Genomic DNA, 24,244 nt, shown 5'->3' on the forward strand with positions numbered 1-24,244 from the left:
GGTTATGAAGTGATAACTAAAGCATTGTTTTGCACAGTACTGACACTGGGTTATGAAGTGATAACTAAAGCATTGTTTTACACAATACCGACTCTAGGTTATGAAGTGATAACTAAAGCATTGTTTTACACAATACTGACATTGAGTTATGAAGTGATAACTAAAGCATTGTTTTACACAATACTGACACTGGGTTATGAAGTGATAACTAAAGCATTGTTTTACACAATACCGACACTGGGTTATGAAGTGATAACTAAAGCATAGTTTTACACAAAACTGACACTGGGTTATGAAGTGATAACTAAAGCATTGTTTTACACAATACCGACACTGGGTTATGAAGTGATAACTAAAGCATTGTTTTACACAATACCGACACTGGGTTATGAAGTGATATATAAAGCATTGTTTTACACAATACTGACACTGAGTTATGAAGTGATAACTAAAGCATTGTTTTACACAATACCGACACTGGGTTATGAAGTGATAACTAAAGCATTGTTTTACACAATACTGACACTGGGTTATGAAGTGACAACTAAAGCATTGTTTTACACAATACCGACACTGGGTTATGAAGTGATAACTAAAGCATTGTTTTGCACAGTACTGACACTGGGTTATGAAGTGATAACTAAAGCATTGTTTTACACAATACCGACTCTAGGTTATGAAGTGATAACTAAAGCATTGTTTTACACAATACTGACATTGAGTTATGAAGTGATAACTAAAGCATTGTTTTACACAATACTGACACTGGGTTATGAAGTGATAACTAAAGCATTGTTTTACACAATACCGACACTGGGTTATGAAGTGATAACTAAAGCATAGTTTTACACAAAACTGACACTGGGTTATGAAGTGATAACTAAAGCATTGTTTTACACAATACCGACACTGGGTTATGAAGTGATAACTAAAGCATTGTTTTACACAATACCGACACTGGGTTATGAAGTGATAACTAAAGCATTGTTTTACACAATACCGACACTGGGTTATGAAGTGATATATAAAGCATTGTTTTACACAATACTGACACTGAGTTATGAAGTGATAACTAAAGCATTGTTTTACACAATACCGACACTGGGTTATGAAGTGATAACTAAAGCATTGTTTTACACAATACTGACACAACACACTTCTACTTTACATGTTAGAAGAATCGCGTCTGGGAAAATGGTAATATGGTTGGGTGTTTTTTTTAGCGTACAATAGACTGCCATCTTCTGGGGGTAATCGAGTCTCTGGTTTTAGCGTTGTAAGTCCTTAAACTTTAGGCAAATCCATCGCGAATCATGTTGAAAGGAAGTTATTAACATAACCATAAATAAATAAGCCTAAAAATAGAGTGGTTTATTTCACTCCAAATAAAATACTGTGCTATATAATATGTTGTTTGAGCTAAACCTAGGACCCTCTATTAAAATAAACAAAAATTATATCGCCTTGTTAAAGAGCGAATATCAGTAAAAAATAAAATTAATTGTTACTAGAGAATTATTTCTGGTAAATCTTCAGATTAAAGTTTACGGTAAGACTGATTATCCTGGCAGAGCAGTAAAATTCATTTATTTGTTTGGTTTAAAATGTTCGTACTATAAGTGTTCAACCTTACTGCTGAGTCACTGGAGAAATCGTTTGTTTTAGCACGAACACCAGTCAACAGTTTATGTGTAATGTGTCCGTCGCGGGGATCGAAGTTTGAACTTTGCGTATAACTCCTGAAGCAATTCACTTCTTTCTGAAACTTTCCAGGAGTTAAAGTTTATATGTAGTTTTATTTTTGTACGTGTGCTGTACATTGAACAAAATGAGTGGACCCGGCATGGCTAGGTGGTTGAGTCACTCGATTCGTAATCCAAGGGTTGTGGGTTCGAATCTTAGTTACACCAAACATGTTCGCCTTCTTAGCCGTCGGAGCGCTATAATGTCACGTTCAAATCCCTTTATTCGTTGATAAAAGAGTAGTCCGAGATTTGGCGGCGGGTTGTGATGAATAGCTGCCTTCCCTCTAGTCTTACACTGCTAAGTGAGGGACGGCTAGTGCAGATAGCTCTCATGTAGCTTTGCGCGAATTATAAAAAAAATACAATTTACACAGACGTTAATTTTCATTCATGTAATTCCATAAAATACAGAACAGTAAACGAAGAATCGTTTAGAACTTTGTTATATTTTTTCTTATATAAAAATAATTTTAAGGTTTCGGAAATTTTGCTAATAACAAAAATCCTGGAATTTCTTTCAGCCTCACACTCGAACAGCCCTCTGTTGGAAACAAACAAAAGAGGTAAAAACAAACGTCGACGGGAGTTGAAGCCCACGAGCTTCAGTCGACTAATCGCAGACAGCTATCTTTATGATTCTACGGAAGAAGGTACAACATTATTAAGTGAAACATTATAAGAATTATAAATTTAGTTTAGTACCTCTTGAGTGTTACTATTAAAGCTTTAATTTTTTTAATGGTGTGTTCGTTATTTCTATTAGATTGTTAAAATTGTTGTTGTATATTCCAGATCATAACATTTATTAATTTACTCCATTGACAGATGGCAGCACTTACGTCGATATATAAATCAGGCTGATAACTGAATAGCACACAATAAATGTACTTGATTCAACTTTTTATGCCCTTCATGAACAAAATTACGATAAAGTGTATTTTAAAACATGATAAATAGGTAGATACAGTAAACATTGTAACAAAATCTATAAAGTACGTCAGAATATTACATTAATAAAAATTAAATTTATTTCATATTATGATTTGTTTTCTTTGTTGCGTATTAAGTAAGAATATGTCTAATCTCATGTATTTTAGAGCCATCTATTGTAGATATAACGAAATTAACCGTGAGATCTGGGAAAGATGCTATCTTACAGTGTACTGTAGAAAACCTGGGACATCATAAGGTAATGGCTATTAACCACCAATTTCATTGGCTAAAAACAACGTTTAGATGTTATTTATGTTTCTTATTGGCAGCCAGGTAACCAACTGAACAATCTTTAACATTGCACGTATTTTTTTTTCTAATTTGTTTTGTTATATTTTCCAGAGATCTAATATGCTTTCCATAAATAAATAAAAATTCTGATAACCCAGTTCTAATCATGAAATTATTAAGAAGTTAATTTTAACTGTAAACTATTTCAAAAAACAAGTTATTTATGTGCCAGTTTTTGCAGTTTTAATTAATGTTGGTTTGACACTATAATCCATATCGTTACTTTAAACTGTCATATTTGTATGATCGTGCTGAATTTCGTCTACTCTCGACCCAGTAAGGTCTCGTGAAAAGCCTTTTCAGTCGCAGTTTGAAGCCAACTTGAAATATAACATAGCCAAACCGAAGTTGACGCGATAGGCTTAGCACAGCATGAAAATATTAAAGCTCTTCGCAAAATATAAAAACAAACAAACATAAACCCACCATACAGCTAGTTCACGAACGTTAGATCGAATTTTTCTTATTATTTAAGACTTCTGTATCGATTCACTTGATAAAGTATTATTTAGTAGAAGATAGTCATGAAACGTTACAAAATTCATTCTAGGTGCCTTTATTCAACAAAAGAAGGAACTCTATAACAATAACGATTTGAATGTAACGTAACAGGATGTGCATTGTTAAGCACGTGTCATACACGTGCAAAAGTAAAAACTCTAGCGTCTACAAAAAATACGATTTTCTTGGTTTAAGGAAAGAAAAAAATAACAGAAAACAATATTGATTCTCCTAAACTTTATATCACTTTCGTCTGGAGCGAAAGAAAACTAAACCGAATTATTCTGATCAATAGATTTTCAGAAATGAAAGAGTCGCTTTTTACGACTACAATAGCTATAAAAGTGTGGAGAACGCCGTTTCTTACTTTAGTCTGAGAGGAAGTAAACAGTTGAAAAAAATTACAGCAGAGAGTCTGTTTGGAAAAAGGAGGCTGCATCGTTTCTACCTGATCTGTAGTTCTAACTTCTATTGAGTTAACTGAGAAATTACCTTTCAATTGGTGATTTTGTATATTTTAAATTAATTTGTATGATGTTTCAACTTTTTGATTTTATATATTACTTGTTATATTCTCATATTTATTTCTAAATGATAATATTATTAGATATACGGAGGAGACTGAAACTTATTACTGTGAGGAAACTGACATTCACCAGAAGTCTTAAATTGACCAGTCAAATAGTACATATATATATATATAAATATTGAAATGAGTTTGATTTAGACGTAAAGTGAATAATTACAACGATATGGTAATTACATATTAAGTCAATGGAAAGAGAATTCCAGTAGTTCTAATCAAATAATAAATTTCCTAATATTCTATATGAGCTTTAGTGTTAAAAGTAATAACATCTTGTGTCACTAGATGGCAGAAAGTGAGTAATTTTATATCTTTCAATGCGACCTCCCTGTAGCTGTACCATGTAGTTACCAGTAAACCGAAATCCACAGCAGCTATCAATCAATCTGGACATACATAATGATGTTCCTTAACGTTTTCAAAACATCAAAGATATCTAACGAGTAAATGATTGACCAGGAAATCTATTTTGTTCATGAAGCATAACTCGAGTTTTCTAAATCAATTTGGAAAATATTTTAGATCTACATCGTTAAGGTACGGCTTAAAAACACAGAGATTTTCTTTAAGCTTCTAATTGTATAATACATTGCAGGGTAAAACTCTTAGTTTTTGTTGTCAACTTTATGTACGAGTAAGGTAAAACTGTTTATATTTATATTTATATATCACTATATTAACCTCACTTCAAAATTACTTTGATGTCGATTCTTTTTAAACGTCATTTAAATTTACAAACATTTACCCAAAGAAAGAAACTAACCACCACGAAGGTTCTCGTCTTCACTTTTGGCTCACTACAGCTACTACACTTAGACTGTTTATAAACTGTTTTTATCTACTTTGGCTCACTACAGCTACCACAATTAGACTGTTTATAAACTGTTTTATTTACTTTGGCTCACTACAGCTACTACACTTAGACTGTCTATAAACTGTTTTATCTACTTTGGCACACTACAGCTACTACATTTGGACTGTTTATAAACTGTTTTATCTACTTTGGCTCACTACAGCTACCACACTTAGACTGTTTATAAACTGTTTTATCTACATTTGGCTCACTACAGCTACTACACTTGGACTGTTTATAAACTGTTTTATCTACTTTTGGCTCACTACAGCTACTACACTTGGACTGTTTATAAACTGTTTTATCTACTTTTGGCACACTACAGCTACCACACTTAGACTGTTTATAAACTGTTTTATCTACTTTTGGCTCACTACAGCTACTACACTTAGACTGTTTATAAACTGTTTTATCTACTTTTGGCACACTACAGCTACTACACTTGGACTGTTTATAAACTGTTTTATCTACTTTTGGCACACTACAGCTACCACACTTAGACTGTTTATAAACTGTTTTATCTACATTTGGCTCACTACAGCTACTACACTTGGACTGTTTATAAACTGTTTTATCTACTTTTGCTCACTACAGCTACTACACTTGGACTGTTTATAAACTGTTTTATCTACTTTTGGCTCACTACAGCTACTACTTGGACTGTTTATAAACTGTTTTATCTACTTTGGCACACTACAGCTACTACACTTAGACTGTTTATAAACTGTTTTATCTACTTTGGCTCACTACAGCTACTACACTTGGACTGTTTATAAACTGTTTTATCTACTTTGGCACACTACAGCTACCACACTTGGACTGTTTATAAACTGTTTTATCTACTTTTGGCTCACTACAGCTACTACACTTGGACTGTTTATAAACTGTTTTATCTACTTTGGCACACTACAGCTACCACACTTAGACTGTTTATAAACTGTTTTATCTTTTACTTTGGCACACTACAGCTACTACATTTGGACTGTTTAAAACTGTTTTATCTACTTTTGGCACACTACAGACTACCATGGTTAGACTGTTTATAAACTGTTTTATCTACTTTGGAACACTACAGCTACCACAGTTAGACTGTTTATAAACTGTTTTATCTACTTTTGGCTCACTACAGCTACTACACTTGGACTGTTTATAAACTGTTTTATCTACTTTTGGCTCACTACAGCTACCACACTTAGACTGTTTATAAACTGTTTTATTTACTTTAGCTTACTACAACTACTACACTTGGACTGTTTATAAACTGTTTTATCTACTTTGGCTCACTACAGCTACCACAGTTAGACTGTTTATAAACTGTTTTATCTACATTTGGCTCACTACAGCACTACACTTGGACTGTTTATAAACTGTTTTATCTACTTTTGGCTCACTACAGCTACACTTAGACTGTTTATAAACTGTTTTATCTACTTTTGGCTCACTACAGCTACTACACTTAGACTGTTTATAAACTGTTTTATCTACTTTGGCACACTACAGCTACCATAGTTAGACTGTTTATAAACTGTTTTATCTACTTTTGGAACACTACAGCTACCACAGTTAGACTGTTTATAAACTGTTTTATCTACTTTGGCTCACTACAGCTACCACACTTAGACTGTTTATAAACTGTTTTATTTACTTTGGCTCACTACAGCTACTACACTTAGACTGTTTATAAACTGTTTTATCTACTTTGGCACACTACAGCTACTACATTTGGACTGTTTATAAACTGTTTTATCTACTTTGGCTCACTACAGCTACCACACTTAGACTGTTTATAAACTGTTTTATCTACATTTGGCTCACTACAGCTACTACACTTGGACTGTTTATAAACTGTTTTATCTACTTTTGGCTCACTACAGCTACTACACTTGGACTGTTTATAAACTGTTTTATCTACTTTGGCTCACTACAGCTACTACACTTAGACTGTTTATAAACTGTTTTATCTACTTTGGCTCACTACAGCTACTACACTTGACTGTTTATAAACTGTTTTATCTACTTTTGGCTCACTACAGCTACTACACTTGGACTGTTTATAAACTGTTTTATCTACTTTTGGCACACTACAGCTACCACACTTAGACTGTTTATAAACTGTTTTATCTACTTTTGGCTCACTACAGCTACTACACTTAGACTGTTTATAAACTGTTTTATCTACTTTGGCACACTACAGCTACTACATTTGGACTGTTTAAAAACTGTTTTATCTACTTTGGCACACTACAGCTACCATAGTTAGACTGTTTATAAACTGTTTTATCTACTTTTGGAACACTACAGCTACCACAGTTAGACTGTTTATAAACTGTTTTATCTACTTTGGCTCACTACAGCTACCACACTTAGACTGTTTATAAACTGTTTTATCTACTTTGGCTCACTACAGCTACCACACTTAGACTGTTTATAAACTGTTTTATCTACATTTGGCTCACTACAGCTACTACACTTGGACTGTTTATAAACTGTTTTATCTACTTTTGGCTCACTACAGCTACTACACTTGGACTGTTTATAAACTGTTTTATCTACTTTTGGCACACTACAGCTACCACACTTAGACTGTTTATAAACTGTTTTATCTACTTTTGGCTCACTACAGCTACTACACTTGGACTGTTTATAAACTGTTTTATCTACTTTTGGCACACTACAGCTACTACACTTGGACTGTTTATAAACTGTTTTATCTACTTTTGGCACACTACAGCTACTACACTTGGACTGTTTATAAACTGTTTTATCTACTTTGGCACACTACAGCTACCACACTTAGACTGTTTATAAACTGTTTTATCTACTTTGGCACACTACAGCTACCATAGTTAGACTGTTTATAAACTGTTTTATCTACTTTGGCACACTACAGCTACCACACTTAGACTGTTTAAAAACTGTTTTATCTACTTTTGGCACACTACAGCTACTACACTTGGACTGTTTATAAACTGTTTTATCTACTTTGGCACACTACAGCTACCACACTTAGACTGTTTATAAACTGTTTTATCTACTTTGGCTCACTACAGCTACTACACTTAGACTGTTTATAAACTGTTTTATCTACTTTTGGCACACTACAGCTACTACACTTGGACTGTTTATAAACTGTTTAATCTACTTTTGGCTCACTACAGCTACCACACTTAGACTGTTTATAAACTTTTTTATCTACATTTGGCTCACTACAGCTACTACACTTGGACTGTTTATAAACTGTTTTATCTACTTTTGGCTCACTACAGCTACTACACTTGGACTGTTTATAAACTGTTTTATCTACTTTTGGCTTAGACTGTTTATAAACTGTTTATCAGCTACAGCTACTACACTTAGACTGTTTATAAACTGTTTTATCTACTATGGCTCACTACAGCTACTACACTTGGACTGTTTATAAACTGTTTTATCTACTTTTGGCACACTACAGCTACCACATTTAGACTGTTTATAAACTGTTTTATCTACTTTTGGCTCACTACAGCTACTACACTTGGACTGTTTATAAACTGTTTTATCTACTTTGGCACACTACAGCTACCACACTTAGACTGTTTATAAACTGTTTTATCTACTTTGGCTCACTACAGCTACTACACTTGGACTGTTTATAAACTGTTTTATCTACTTTTGGCACACTACAGCTACTACACTTGGACTGTTTATAAACTGTTTTATCTACTTTTGGCTACTACAGCTACTACACTTAGACTGTTTATAAACTGTTTTATCTACTTTGGCTCACTACAGCTACTACACTTGGACTGTTTATAAACTGTTTTATCTACTTTTGGCACACTACAGCTACTACACTTGGACTGTTTATAAACTGTTTTATCTACTTTGGCACACTACAGCTACTACACTTAGACTGTTTATAAACTGTTTTATCTACATTTGGCTCACTACAGCTACTACACTTGGACTGTTTATAAACTGTTTTATCTACTTTTGGCTCACTACAGCTACTACACTTGGACTGTTTATAAACTGTTTTATCTACTTTTGGCACACTACAGCTACCACACTTAGACTGTTTATAAACTGTTTTATCTACTTTGGCTCACTACAGCTACTACACTTGGACTGTTTATAAACTGTTTTATCTACTTTGGCACACTACAGCTACCACACTTAGACTGTTTATAAACTGTTTTATCTACTTTGGCTCACTACAGCTACTACACTTGGACTGTTTATAAACTGTTTTATCTACTTTTGGCACACTACAGCTACCACACTTAGACTGTTTATAAACTGTTTTATCTACTTTTGGCTCACTACAGCTACTACACTTAGACTGTTTATAAACTGTTTTATCTACTTTGGCACACTACAGCTACTACATTTGGACTGTTTAAAAACTGTTTTATCTACTTTGGCACACTACAGCTACCATAGTTAGACTGTTTATAAACTGTTTTATCTACTTTTGGAACACTACAGCTACCACAGTTAGACTGTTTATAAACTGTTTTATCTACTTTGGCTCACTACAGCTACCACACTTAGACTGTTTATAAACTGTTTTATTTACTTTGGCTCACTACAGCTACTACACTTAGACTGTCTATAAACTGTTTTATCTACTTTGGCACACTACAGCTACTACATTTGGACTGTTTATAAACTGTTTTATCTACTTTGGCTCACTACAGCTACCACACTTAGACTGTTTATAAACTGTTTTATCTACTTTGGCACACTACAGCTACCACACTTGGACTGTTTATAAACTGTTTTATCTACTTTGGCACACTACAGCTACCACACTTAGACTGTTTATAAACTGTTTTATCTACTTTGGCACACTACAGCTACCATAGTTAGACTGTTTATAAACTGTTTTATCTACTTTGGCACACTACAGCTACCACACTTAGACTGTTTATAAACTGTTTTATCTACTTTTGGCTCACTACAGCTACTACACTTGGACTGTTTATAAACTGTTTTATCTACTTTTGGCACACTACAGCTACCACACTTAGACTGTTTATAAACTGTTTTATCTACTTTTGGCTCACTACAGCTACTACACTTGGACTGTTTATAAACTGTTTTATCTACTTTTGGCACACTACAGCTACCACTACACTTAGACTGTTTATAAACTGTTTTATCTACTTTTGAACACTACAGCTACTACACTTAGACTGTTTATAAACTGTTTTATCTACTTTGGCTCACTACAGCTACCACACTTAGACTGTTTATAAACTGTTTTATTTACTTTGGCTCACTACAGCTACTACACTTAGACTGTTTATAAACTGTTTTATCTACTTTGGCACACTACAGCTACTACATTTGGACTGTTTATAAACTGTTTTATCTACTTTGGCTCACTACAGCTACCACACTTAGACTGTTTATAAACTGTTTTATCTACTTTGGCTCACTACAGCTACTACACTTGGACTGTTTATAAACTGTTTTATCTACTTTTGGCTCACTACAGCTACTACACTTGGACTGTTTATAAACTGTTTTATCTACTTTTGGCACACTACAGCTACCACACTTAGACTGTTTATAAACTGTTTTATCTACTTTTGGCTCACTACAGCTACTACACTTAGACTGTTTATAAACTGTTTTATCTACTTTGGCACACTACAGCTACTACATTTGGACTGTTTATAAACTGTTTTATCTACTTTGGCACACTACAGCTACCACACTTAGACTGTTTATAAACTGTTTTATCTACTTTGGAACACTACAGCTACCACAGTTAGACTGTTTATAAACTGTTTTATCTACTTTGGCTCACTACAGCTACCACACTTAGACTGTTTATAAACTGTTTTATCTACTTTGGCTCACTACAGCTACCTACACTTAGACTGTTTATAAACTGTTTTATCTACATTTGGCTCACTACAGCTACTACACTTGGACTGTTTATAAACTGTTTTATCTACTTTTGGCTCACTACAGCTACTACACTTGGACTGTTTATAAACTGTTTTATCTACTTTTGGCACACTACAGCTACTACACTTAGACTGTTTATAAACTGTTTTATCTACTTTTGGCTCACTACAGCTACTACACTTGGACTGTTTATAAACTGTTTTATCTACTTTTGGCACACTACAGCTACTACACTTGGACTGTTTATAAACTGTTTTATCTACTTTGGCACACTACAGCTACTACACTTGGACTGTTTATAAACTGTTTTATCTACTTTGGCACACTACAGCTACCACACTTGGACTGTTTATAAACTGTTTTATCTACTTTGGCACACTACAGCTACCACACTTAGACTGTTTATAAACTGTTTTATCTACTTTGGCTCACTACAGCTACCACACTTAGACTGTTTATAAACTGTTTTATCTACTTTGGCACACTACAGCTACTACACTTGGACTGTTTATAAACTGTTTTATCTACTTTGGCACACTACAGCTACCACACTTAGACTGTTTATAAACTGTTTTATCTACTTTGGCTCACTACAGCTACTACACTTAGACTGTTTATAAACTGTTTTATCTACTTTGGCACACTACAGCTACTACACTTGGACTGTTTATAAACTGTTTTATCTACTTTGGCTCACTACAGCTACCACACTTAGACTGTTTATAAACTGTTTTATCTACTTTGGCTCACTACAGCTACTACACTTGGACTGTTTATAAACTGTTTTATCTACTTTGGCTCACTACAGCTACTACACTTGGACTGTTTATAAACTGTTTTATCTACTTTTGGCACACTACAGCTACCACACTTAGACTGTTTATAAACTGTTTTATCTACTTTGGCTCACTACAGCTACTACACTTACACTTGACTGTTTATAAACTATCTACTTTGGCTACACACTTGGACTACACAGACTGTTTATAAACTGTTTTATCTACTTTTGGCTCACTACAGCTACTACACTTGGACTGTTTATAAACTGTTTTATCTACTTTGGCACACTACAGCTACCACACTTAGACTGTTTATAAACTGTTTTATCTACTATGGCTCACTACAGCTACTACACTTGGACTGTTTATAAACTGTTTTATCTACTTTTGGCACACTACAGCTACCACACTTAGACTGTTTATAAACTGTTTTATCTACTTTTGGCTCACTACAGCTACTACACTTAGACTGTTTATAAACTGTTTTATCTACTTTTGGCTCACTACAGCTACTACACTTGGACTGTTTATAAACTGTTTTATCTACTTTTGGCACACTACAGCTACCACACTTAGACTGTTTATAAACTGTTTTATCTACATTTGGCTCACTACAGCTACTACACTTGGACTGTTTATAAACTGTTTTATCTACTTTTGGCTCACTACAGCTACTACACTTGGACTGTTTATAAACTGTTTTATCTACTTTGGCACACTACAGCTACCACACTTAGACTGTTTATAAACTGTTTTATCTACTTTGGCTCACTACAGCTACTACACTTGGACTGTTTATAAACTGTTTTATCTACTTTTGGCACACTACAGCTACCACACTTAGACTGTTTATAAACTGTTTTATCTACTTTTGGCTCACTACAGCTACTACACTTGGACTGTTTATAAACTGTTTTATCTACTTTTGGCACACTACAGCTACCACACTTAGACTGTTTATAAACTGTTTTATCTACTTTGGCTCACTACAGCTACTACACTTAGACTGTTTATAAACTGTTTTATCTACTTTGGCACACTACAGCTACTACATTTGGACTGTTTAAAAACTGTTTTATCTACTTTGGAACACTACAGCTACCATAGTTAGACTGTTTATAAACTGTTTTATCTACTTTTGGAACACTACAGCTACCACAGTTAGACTGTTTATAAACTGTTTTATCTACTTTGGCTCACTACAGCTACCACACTTAGACTGTTTATAAACTGTTTTATTTACTTTGGCTCACTACAGCTACTACACTTAGACTGTCTATAAACTGTTTTATCTACTTTGGCACACTACAGCTACTACATTTGGACTGTTTATAAACTGTTTTATCTACTTTGGCTCACTACAGCTACCACACCTAGACTGTTTATAAACTGTTTTATCTACTTTGGCTCACTACAGCTACCACACTTGGACTGTTTATAAACTGTTTTATCTACTTTGGCACACTACAGCTACCACACTTAGACTGTTTATAAACTGTTTTATCTACTTTGGCACACTACAGCTACCATAGTTAGACTGTTTATAAACTGTTTTATCTACTTTGGCTCACTACAGCTACCACACTTAGACTGTTTATAAACTGTTTTATCTACTTTGGCTCACTACAGCTACTACACTTGGACTGTTTATAAACTGTTTTATCTACTTTTGGCACACTACAGCTACTACTTAGACTGTTTATAAACTGTTTTATCTACTTTTGGCTCACTACAGCTACTACACTTAGACTGTTTATAAACTGTTTTATCTACTTTTGGCACACTACAGCTACCACACTTAGACTGTTTATAAACTGTTTTATCTACTTTTGGCTCACTACAGCTACTACACTTGGACTGTTTATAAACTGTTTTATCTACTTTGGCACACTACAGCTACCACACTTAGACTGTTTATAAACTGTTTTATCTACTTTTGGCTCACTACAGCTACTACACTTAGACTGTTTATAAACTGTTTTATCTACTTTGGCACACTACAGCTACTACATTTGGACTGTTTAAAAACTGTTTTATCTACTTTGGCACACTACAGCTACCACACTTAGACTGTTTATAAACTGTTTTATCTACTTTTGGAACACTACAGCTACCACAGTTAGACTGTTTATAAACTGTTTTATCTACTTTGGCTCACTACAGCTACCACACTTAGACTGTTTATAAACTGTTTTATTTACTTTGGCTCACTACAGCTACTACACTTAGACTGTCTATAAACTGTTTTATCTACTTTGGCACACTACAGCTACTACATTTGGACTGTTTATAAACTGTTTTATCTACTTTGGCTCACTACAGCTACCACACCCACTGTTTATAAACTGTTTTATCTAGCTACTACACTACCACACACTTGGACTGTTTATAAACTGTTTTATCTACTTTGGCACACTACAGCTACTACACTTAGACTGTTTATAAACTGTTTTATCTACTTTGGCACACTACAGCTACCACTACAGTTAGACTGTTTATAAACTGTTTTATCTACTTTGGCTCACTACAGCTACCACACTTAGACTGTTTATAAACTGTTTTATCTACTTTGGCTCACTACAGCTACTACACTTGGACTGTTTATAAACTGTTTTATCTACTTTTGGCACACTACAGCTACTACTTAGACTGTTTATAAACTGTTTTATCTACTTTGGCACACTACAGCTACCACAGTTAGACTGTTTATAAACTGTTTTATCTACTTTGGCTCACTACAGCTACCACGCTTAGACTGTTTATAAACTGTTTTATCTACTTTGGCTCACTACAGCTACCACAGTTAGACTGTTTATAAACTGTTTTATCTACTTTTGGCACACTACAGCTACCACTGTTTTATCTACTTTGGCTCACTACAGCTAACAGACTGTTTATAAACTGTTTTATCTACTTTTGGCACACTACAGCTACCACACTTAGACTGTTTATAAACTGTTTTATTTACTTTGGCTCACTACAGCTACCACAGTTAGACTGTTTATAAACTGTTTTATCTACTTTTGGCTCACTATAGCTACTACACTTGGACTGTTTATAAACTGTTTTATCTACTTTTGGCTCACTACAGCTACTACACTTACTTGACTGTTTATAAACTGTTTTATCTACTTTGGCACACTACAGCTACTACAGTTAGACTGTTTATAAACTGTTTTATCTACTTTTGGCACACTACAGCTACCACAGTTAGACTGTTTATAAACTGTTTTATCTACTTTGGCTCACTACAGCTACCACAGTTAGACTGTTTATAAACTGTTTTATCTACTTTTGGCTCACTACAGCTACTACACTTGGACTGTTTATAAACTGTTTTATCTACTTTGGCTCACTACAGCTACTACACTTAGACTGTTTATAAACTGTTTTATCTACTTTGGCTACACTACAGCTACTACATTTAGACTGTTTATAAACTGTTTTATCTACTTTGGAACACTACAGCTACCACACTTAGACTGTTTATAAACTGTTTTATCTACTTTGGCTCACTACAGCTACCACAGTTAGACTGTTTATAAACTGTTTTATCTACTTTGGCACACTACAGCTACTACAGTTAGACTGTTTATAAACTGTTTTATCTACTTTGGCACACTACAGCTACCACACTTAGACTGTTTATAAACTGTTTTATCTACTTTGGCTCACTACAGCTACTACACTTAGACTGTTTATAAACTGTTTTATCTACTTTGGCTCACTACAGCTACTACACTTGGACTGTTTATAAACTGTTTTATCTACTTTGGCTCACTACAGCTACCACAGTTAGACTGTTTATAAACTGTTTTATCTACTTTGGCTCACTACAGCTACTACACTTAGACTGTTTATAAACTGTTTTATCTACTTTGGCTCACTACAGCTACTACACTTGGACTGTTTATAAACTGTTTTATCTACTTTGGCACACTACAGCTACTACACTTGGACTGTTTATAAACTGTTTTATCTACTTTGGCTCACTACAGCTACCACAGTTAGACTGTTTATAAACTGTTTTATCTACTTTGGCTCACTACAGCTACTACACTTGGACTGTTTATAAACTGTTTTATCTACTTTGGCTCACTACAGCTACTACACTTAGACTGTTTATAAACTGTTTTATCTACTTTGGCTCACTACAGCTACTACACTTAGACTGTTTATAAACTGTTTTATCTACTTTGGCTCACTACAGCTACTACACTTGGACTGTTTATAAACTGTTTTATCTACTTTGGCACACTACAGCTACCACACTTAGACTGTTTATAAACTGTTTTATCTACTTTGGCTCACTACAGCTACTACACTTGGACTGTTTATAAACTGTTTTATCTACTTTGGCTCACTACAGCTACACACTTAGACTGTTTATAAACTGTTTTATCTACTTTGGCTCACTACAGCTACTACACTTGGACTGTTTATAAACTGTTTTATCTACTTTGGCACACTACAGCTACCACACTTAGACTGTTTATAAACTGTTTTATCTACTTTGGCACACTACAGCTACCATAGTTAGACTGTTTATAAACTGTTTTATCTACTTTGGCTCACTACAGCTACCACGCTTAGACTGTTAATAAACTGTTTTATCTACTTTGGCTCACTACAGCTACTACACTTGGACTGTTTATAAACTGTTTTATCTACTTTTGGCACACTACAGCTACTACACTTAGACTGTTTATAAACTGTTTTATCTACTTTGGCACACTACAGCTACCACGCTTAGACTGTTTATAAACTGTTTTATCTACTTTGGCTCACTACAGCTACCACAGTTAGACTGTTTATAAACTGTTTTATCTACTTTTGGCACACTACAGCTACCACACAAAGACTGTTTATAAACTGTTTTATCTACTTTGGCACACTACAGCTAATACACTTGGACTGTTTATAAACTGTTTTATCTACTTTGGCACACTACAGCTACCATAGTTAGACTGTTTATAAACTGTTTTATCTACTTTGGCACACTACAGCTACCATAGTTAGACTGTTTATAAACTGTTTTATCTACTTTGTTTTAACACTACAGCTACCACAGTTAGACTGTTTATAAACTGTTTTATCTACTTTGGCTCACTACAGCTACCATAGTTAGACTGTTTATAAACTGTTTTATCTACTTTTGGAACACTACAGCTACAGCTACAGTTAGACTGTTTATAAACTGTTTTATCTACTTTGGCTCACTACAGCTACCATAGTTAGACTGTTTATAAACTGTTTTATCTACTTTGGCTCACTACAGCTACTACACTTAGACTGTTTATAAACTGTTTTATTTACTTTGGCTCACTACAGCTACTACACTTAGACTGTTTATAAACTGTTTTATCTACTTTGGCTCACTACAGCTACCACACCTATACTGTTTATAAACTGTTTAATCTACTTTTGGCTCACTACAGCTACTACACTTAGACTGTTTATAAACTGTTTTATCTACTTTTGGCTCACTACAGCTACTACACTTAGACTGTTTATAAACTGTTTTATCTACTATGGCTCACTACAGCTACTACACTTGGACTGTTTATAAACTGTTTTATCTACTTTGGCTCACTACAGCTACTACACTTGGACTGTTTATAAACTGTTTTATCTACTTTGGCTCACTACAGCTACTACACTTGGACTGTTTATAAACTGTTTTATCTACTACTTTGGCTACACTACAGTTACTACACTTGGACTGTTTATAAACTGTTTTATCTACTTTGGCTCACTACAGCTACTACACTTAGACTGTTTATAAACTGTTTTATCTACTTTGGAACACTACAGCTTGGTTAGACTGTTTATAAACTGTTTTATCTACTTTGGCTCACTACAGCTACCACGCTTAGACTGTTAATAAACTGTTTTATCTACTTTGGCTCACTACAGCTACTACACTTGGACTGTTTATAAACTGTTTTATCTACTTTTGGCACACTACAGCTACTACACTTAGACTGTTTATAAACTGTTTTATCTACTTTGGCACACTACAGCTACCACAGTTAGACTGTTTATAAACTGTTTTATCTACTTTGGCTCACTACAGCTACCACAGTTAGACTGTTTATAAACTGTTTTATCTACTTTTGGCACACTACAGCTACCCACACAAAGTCTGTTTATAAACTGTTTTATCTACTTTGGAACACTACAGCTACCACAGTTAGACTGTTTATAAACTGTTTTATCTACTTTGGCTCACTACAGCTACCACAGTTAGACTGTTTATAAACTGTTTTATCTACTTTTGGCTCACTACAGCTACTACACTTGGACTGTTTATAAACTGTTTTATCTACTTTGGAACACTCACTACAGCTACTACACTACAGCTTAGACTGTTTATAAACTGTTTTATCTACTTTTGGCACACTACAGCTACCACTTAGACTTAGACTGTTTATAAACTGTTTTATCTACTTTTGGCACACTACAGCTACCACAGTTAGACTGTTTATAAACTGTTTTATTTACTTTGGCTCACTACAGCTACCACAGTTAGACTGTTTATAAACTGTTTTATCTACTTTTGGCTCACTACAGCTACTACACTTGGACTGTTTATAAACTGTTTTATCTACTTTTGGCTCACTACAGCTACTACACTTTGACTGTTTATAAACTGTTTTATCTACTTTAGCTTACTACAACTACTACACTTGGACTGTTTATAAACTGTTTTATCTACTTTGGCTCACTACAGCTACCACACTTAGACTGTTTATAAACTGTTTTATCTGCTCACTACAGCTACTACACTTGGACTGTTTATAAACTGTTTTATCTACTTTTGGATCACTACAGCTTCTACACTTGGACTGTTTATAAACTGTTTTATCTACTTTTGGCTCACTACAGCTACTACACTTAGACTGTTTATAAACTGTTTTATCTCCTTTTGGAACACTACAGCTACCACATTTAGACTGTTTATAAACTGTTTTATCTACTTTGGCTCACTACAGCTACCACACTTAGACTGTTTATAAACTGTTTTATCTACTTTTGTAACACTACAGCTACCACAGTTAGACTGTTTATAAACTGTTTTATCTACTTTTGGCTCACTACAGCTACCATAGTTAGACTGTTTATAAACTGTTTTATCTACTTTTGGAACACTACAGCTACCACAGTTAGACTGTTTATAAACTGTTTTATCTACTTTGGCTCACTACAGCTACCACAGTTAGACTGTTTATAAACTGTTTTATCTACTTTTGGCTCACTACAGCTACTACACTTGGACTGTTTATAAACTGTTTTATTTACTTTGGCTCACTACAGCTACCACAGTTAGACTGTTTATAAACTGTTTTATCTACTTTTGGCTCACTATAGCTACTACACTTGGACTGTTTATAAACTGTTTTATCTACTTTGGCTCACTACAGCTACTACACTTGGACTGTTTATAAACTGTTTTATCTACTTTGGCTCACTACAGCTACTACACTTAAACTGACTGTTTATAAACTGTTTTATCTACTTTGGCTCACTACAGCTACTACAGTTAGACTGTTTATAAACTGTTTTATCTACTTTGGCTCACTACAGCTACTACACAGTTAGACTGTTTATAAACTGTTTTATCTACTTTTGGCTCACTACAGCTACTACACTTAGACTGTTTATAAACTGTTTTATCTACTTTGGCTCACTACAGCTACTACACTTAGACTGTTTATAAACTGTTTTATCTACTTTTGCTCACTACAGCTACTACACTTAGACTGTTTATAAACTGTTTTATCTACTTTTGGCTCACTACAGCTACTACACTTGGACTGTTTATAAACTGTTTTATCTACTTTGGCTCACTACAGCTACTACACTTGGACTGTTTATAAACTGTTTTATCTACTTTGGCTCACTACAGCTACTACACTTAGACTGTTTATAAACTGTTTTATCTACTTTTGGCTCACTACAGCTACTACACTTGGACTGTTTATAAACTGTTTTATCTACTTTGGCTCACTACAGCTACCACACTTAGACTGTTTATAAACTGTTTTATCTACTTTTGGAACACTACAGCTACCACAGTTAGACTGTTTATAAACTGTTTTATCTACTTTTGCACACTACAGCTACTACACTTAGACTGTTTATAAACTGTTTTATCTACTTGGGCACACTACAGCTACCACACTTAGACTGTTTATAAACTGTTTTATCTACTTTGGAACACTACAGCTACCACAGTTAGACTGTTTATAAACTGTTTTATCTACTTTGGCTCACTACAGCTACCACACTTAGACTGTTTATAAACTGTTTTATCTACTTTGGCTCACTACAGCTACTACACTTAGACTGTTTATAAACTGTTTTATCTACTTTGGCTCACTACAGCTACTACAGTTGGACTGTTTATAAACTGTTTTATCTACTTTGGCTCACTACAGCTACTACACTTGGACTGTTTATAAACTGTTTTATCTACTTTTGGCTCACTACAGCTACTACACTTAGACTGTTTATAAACTGTTTTATCTACTTTTGGCTCACTACAGCTACTACACTTAGACTGTTTATAAACTGTTTTATCTACTATGGCTCACTACAGCTACTACACTTGGACTGTTTATAAACTGTTTTATCTACTTTTGGCTCACTACAGCTACTACACTTAGACTGTTTATAAACTGTTTTATCTACTTTTGGCTCACTACAGCTACTACACTTGGACTGTTTATAAACTGTTTTATCTACTTTGGCTCACTACAGCTACTACACTTGGACTGTTTATAAACTGTTTTATCTACTTTGGCTCACTACAGCTACTACACTTGGACTGTTTATAAACTGTTTTATCTACTTTTGGCTCACTACAGCTACTACACTTGGACTGTTTATAAACTGTTTTATCTACTTTTGGCTCACTACAGCTACTACACTTACCACAGTTAGACTGACTGTTTATAAACTGTTTTATCTACTTTGGCTCACTACAGCTACTACACTTAGACTGTTTATAAACTGTTTTATCTACTTTGGAACACTACAGCTACCACACTTAGACTGTTTATAAACTGTTTTATCTACTTTTGGCACACTACAGCTACCACAGTTGGACTGTTTATAAACTGTTTTATCTACTTTTAACACTACAGCTACCACAGTTAGACTGTTTATAAACTGTTTTATCTACTTTTGGAACACTACAGCTACCACAGTTAGACTGTTTATAAACTGTTTTATCTACTTTGGCTCACTACAGCTACTACACTTTGACTGTTTATAAACTGTTTTATTTACTTTGGCTCACTACAGCTACTACAGTTAGACTGTTTATAAACTGTTTTATCTACTTTTGGCTCACTACAGCTACTACACTTGGACTGTTTATAAACTGTTTTATCTACTTTGGCTCACTACAGCTACCACTACACTTAGACTGTTTATAAACTGTTTTATCTACTTTTGGCTCACTACAGCTACTACAGTTAGACTGTTTATAAACTGTTTTATCTACTTTTGGCACACTACAGCTACTACAGTTAGACTGTTTATAAACTGTTTTATCTACTTTGGCTCACTACAGCTACCACAGTTAGACTGTTTATAAACTGTTTTATCTACTTTTGGCACACTACAACTACCATAGTTAGACTGTTTATAAACTGTTTTATCTACTTTTGGCACACTAGAGCTACCACAGTTAGACTGTTTATAAACTGTTTTATCAACTTTTACAGCAAACTTCGACTGGCCTTATGGATTCTCTACGCTACAGGCCATAATTGACCGAGCTCACGCTCTGATATATATATATATATATATATATATATATTCACCAAATTCTCAAACAGAACCCTTGTCACCGTTTTACAGTTTTCTTGGCTATCTGTCGTCCTTACAGGAAGTTTGGCTATAAGCCATCTCTTTATTACCTTTGACAAACCGTTGATATTCTAGTTGGGGTTGCTATAACAACAGTCTTTGATAAATATTCATGTAGATAATGAAGGAACAGTAGTCATGTTACCAACAGTCTGTAGTAATTGTTGATGTAGGTAATGAAGGAACAGTAGTCATGTTATGAACAGTCTGTAGTAATTGTTGATGTAGATAATGAAGGAACAGTAGTCATGTTATGAACAGTCTGTAGTAATTGTTGATGTAGATAATGAAGGAACAGTAGTCATGTTATGAACAGTCTGTTGTAATTGTTGATGTAAATAATGAAGGAACAGTAGTCATGTTACCAACAGTCTGTAGTAATTGTTGATGTAGATAATGAAGGAACAGTAGTCATGTTATGAACAGTCTGTAGTAATTGTTGATGTAGATAATAGAAGGAACAGTAGTCATGTTATGAACAGTCTGTAGTAATTGTTGATGTAGATAATGAAGGAACAGTAGTCATGTTATGAACAGTCTGTAGTAATTGTTGATGTAGATAATGAAGGAACAGTAGTCATGTTATCAACAGTCTGTAGTAATTGTTGATGTAGATAATGAAGGAACAGTAGTCATGTTATGAACAGTCTGTAGTAATTGTTGATGTAGATAATGAAGGAACAGTAGTCATGTTATCAACAGTCTGTAGTAATTGTTGATGTAAATAATGAAGGAACAGTAGTACATGTTATGAACAGTCATGTAGATAATGAAGGAACAGTGTCATGTTATGAACAGTCTGTAGTAATTGTTGATGTAGATAATGAAGGAACAGTAGTTCATGTTATGAACAGTCTGTTGTAATTGTTGATGTAAATAATGAAGGAACAGTAGTCATGTTACCAACAGTCTGTAGTAATTGTTGATGTAGATAATGAAGGAACAGTAGTCATGTTATCAACAGTCTGTTGTAATTGTTGATGTAGATAATGAAGGAACAGTAGTCATGTTACCAACAGTCTGTAGTAATTGTTGATGTAGATAATGAAGGAACAGTAGTCATGTTATCAATAGTCTGTTGTAATTGTTGATGTAGATAATGAAGGAACAGTAGTCATGTTATGAACAGTCTGTAGTAATTGTTGATGTAGATAATGAAGAAACAGTAGTCATGTTATGAACAGTCTGTAGTAATTGTTGATGTAGATAATGAAGGAACAGTAGTCATGTTATCAACAGTCTGTAGTAATTGTTGATGTAGATAATGAAGGAACAGTAGTCATGTTATCAACAGTCTGTAGTAATTGTTGATGTAGATAATGAAGGAACAGTAGTCATGTTATCAACAGTCTGTAGTAATTGTTGATGTAGATAATAGAAGGAACAGTAGGCATGTTATGACAACAGTCTGTAGTAATTGTTGATGTAGATAATGAAGGAACAGTAGTCATGTTTCCAACAGTCTGTAGTAATTGTTGATGTAGATAACGAAGGAACAGTAGTTATGTTTCCAACAGTCTGTAGTAATTGTTGATGTAGATAATGAAGGAACAGTAGTCATGTTATGAACAGTCTGTAGTAATTGTTGATGTAGATAATGAAGGAACAGTAGTCATGTTTCCAACAGTCTGTAGTAATTGTTGATGTAGATAATGAAGGAACAGTAGTCATGTTATGAACAGTCTGTAGTAATTGTTGATGTAGATATTGAAGGAACAGTAGTCATGTTATGAACAGTTTGTAGTTATTGTTGATGTAAATAATGAAGGAACAGTAGTCATGTTATCAACAGTCTGTAGTAATTGTTGATGTAGATAATGAAGGAACAGTAGTCATGTTTCCAACAGTCTGTAGTAATTGTTGATGTAGATAATGAAGGAACAGTAGTCATGTTATGAACAGTCTGTAGTAATTGTTGATGTAGATAACGAAGGAACAGTAGTCATGTTTCCAACAGTCTGTAGTAATTGTTGATGTAGATAATGAAGGAACAGTAGTCATGTTGACAGATATGAACAGTCTGTAGTAATTGTTGATGTAGATATTGAAGGAACAGTAGTCATGTTGATTATAACGAACAGTCAGTTGTAGTTATTGTTGATGTAGATAATGAAGGAACAGTAGTCATGTTATCAACAGTCTGTAGTAATTGTTGATGTAGATAATGAAGGAACAGTAGTCAGGTTATCAACAATCTGTAGTAATTGTTGATGTAGATAATGAAGGAACAGTAGTCATGTTATGAACAGTCTGTAGTAATTGTTGATGTAGATAATGAAGGAACAGTAGTCATGTTATGAACAGTCTGTAGTAATTGTTGATGTAGATAATGAAGGAACAGTAGTCATGTTATGAACAGTCTGTAGTAATTGTTGATGTAGATAATGAAGGAACAGTAGTCATGTTATCAACAGTCTGTAGTAGTTGATGTAGATAATGAAGGAACAGTAGTCATGTTATCAACAGTCTGTAGTAATTTTTGATGTAGATAATGAAGAAACAGTAGTCATGTTTCCAACAGTCTGTAGTAATTGTTGATGTAGATAATGAAGAAACAGTAGTCATGTTTCCAACAGTCTGTAGTAATTGTTGATGTAGATAATGAAGAAACAGTAGTCATGTTATCAACAGTCTGTTGTAATTGTTGATGTAGATAATGAAGAAACAGTAGTCATGTTTCCAACAGTCTGTAGTAATTGTTGATGTAGATAATGAA

General features: G+C 34.1%; 1 pseudogene across 1 annotated transcript in view; it reads left to right on the plus strand.

Moving 5' to 3' along the window:
- The window catches only part of LOC143241710 (uncharacterized), a 117,600-nt pseudogene that overhangs the window by 75,837 nt on the left and 17,519 nt on the right, over window positions 1-24,244 (plus strand). The window contains exons 4-5 of the transcript XR_013022263.1: window positions 2,267-2,395; window positions 2,843-2,934. The product of XR_013022263.1 is annotated as an uncharacterized LOC143241710 (transcript). The remainder of the gene's footprint in view (window positions 1-2,266; window positions 2,396-2,842; window positions 2,935-24,244) is intronic.

The sequence above is a fragment of the Tachypleus tridentatus genome, unplaced genomic scaffold (genome assembly GCF_004210375.1).
Source record: "Tachypleus tridentatus isolate NWPU-2018 unplaced genomic scaffold, ASM421037v1 Hic_cluster_1, whole genome shotgun sequence".
NCBI lineage: Eukaryota > Metazoa > Arthropoda > Merostomata > Xiphosura > Limulidae > Tachypleus > Tachypleus tridentatus.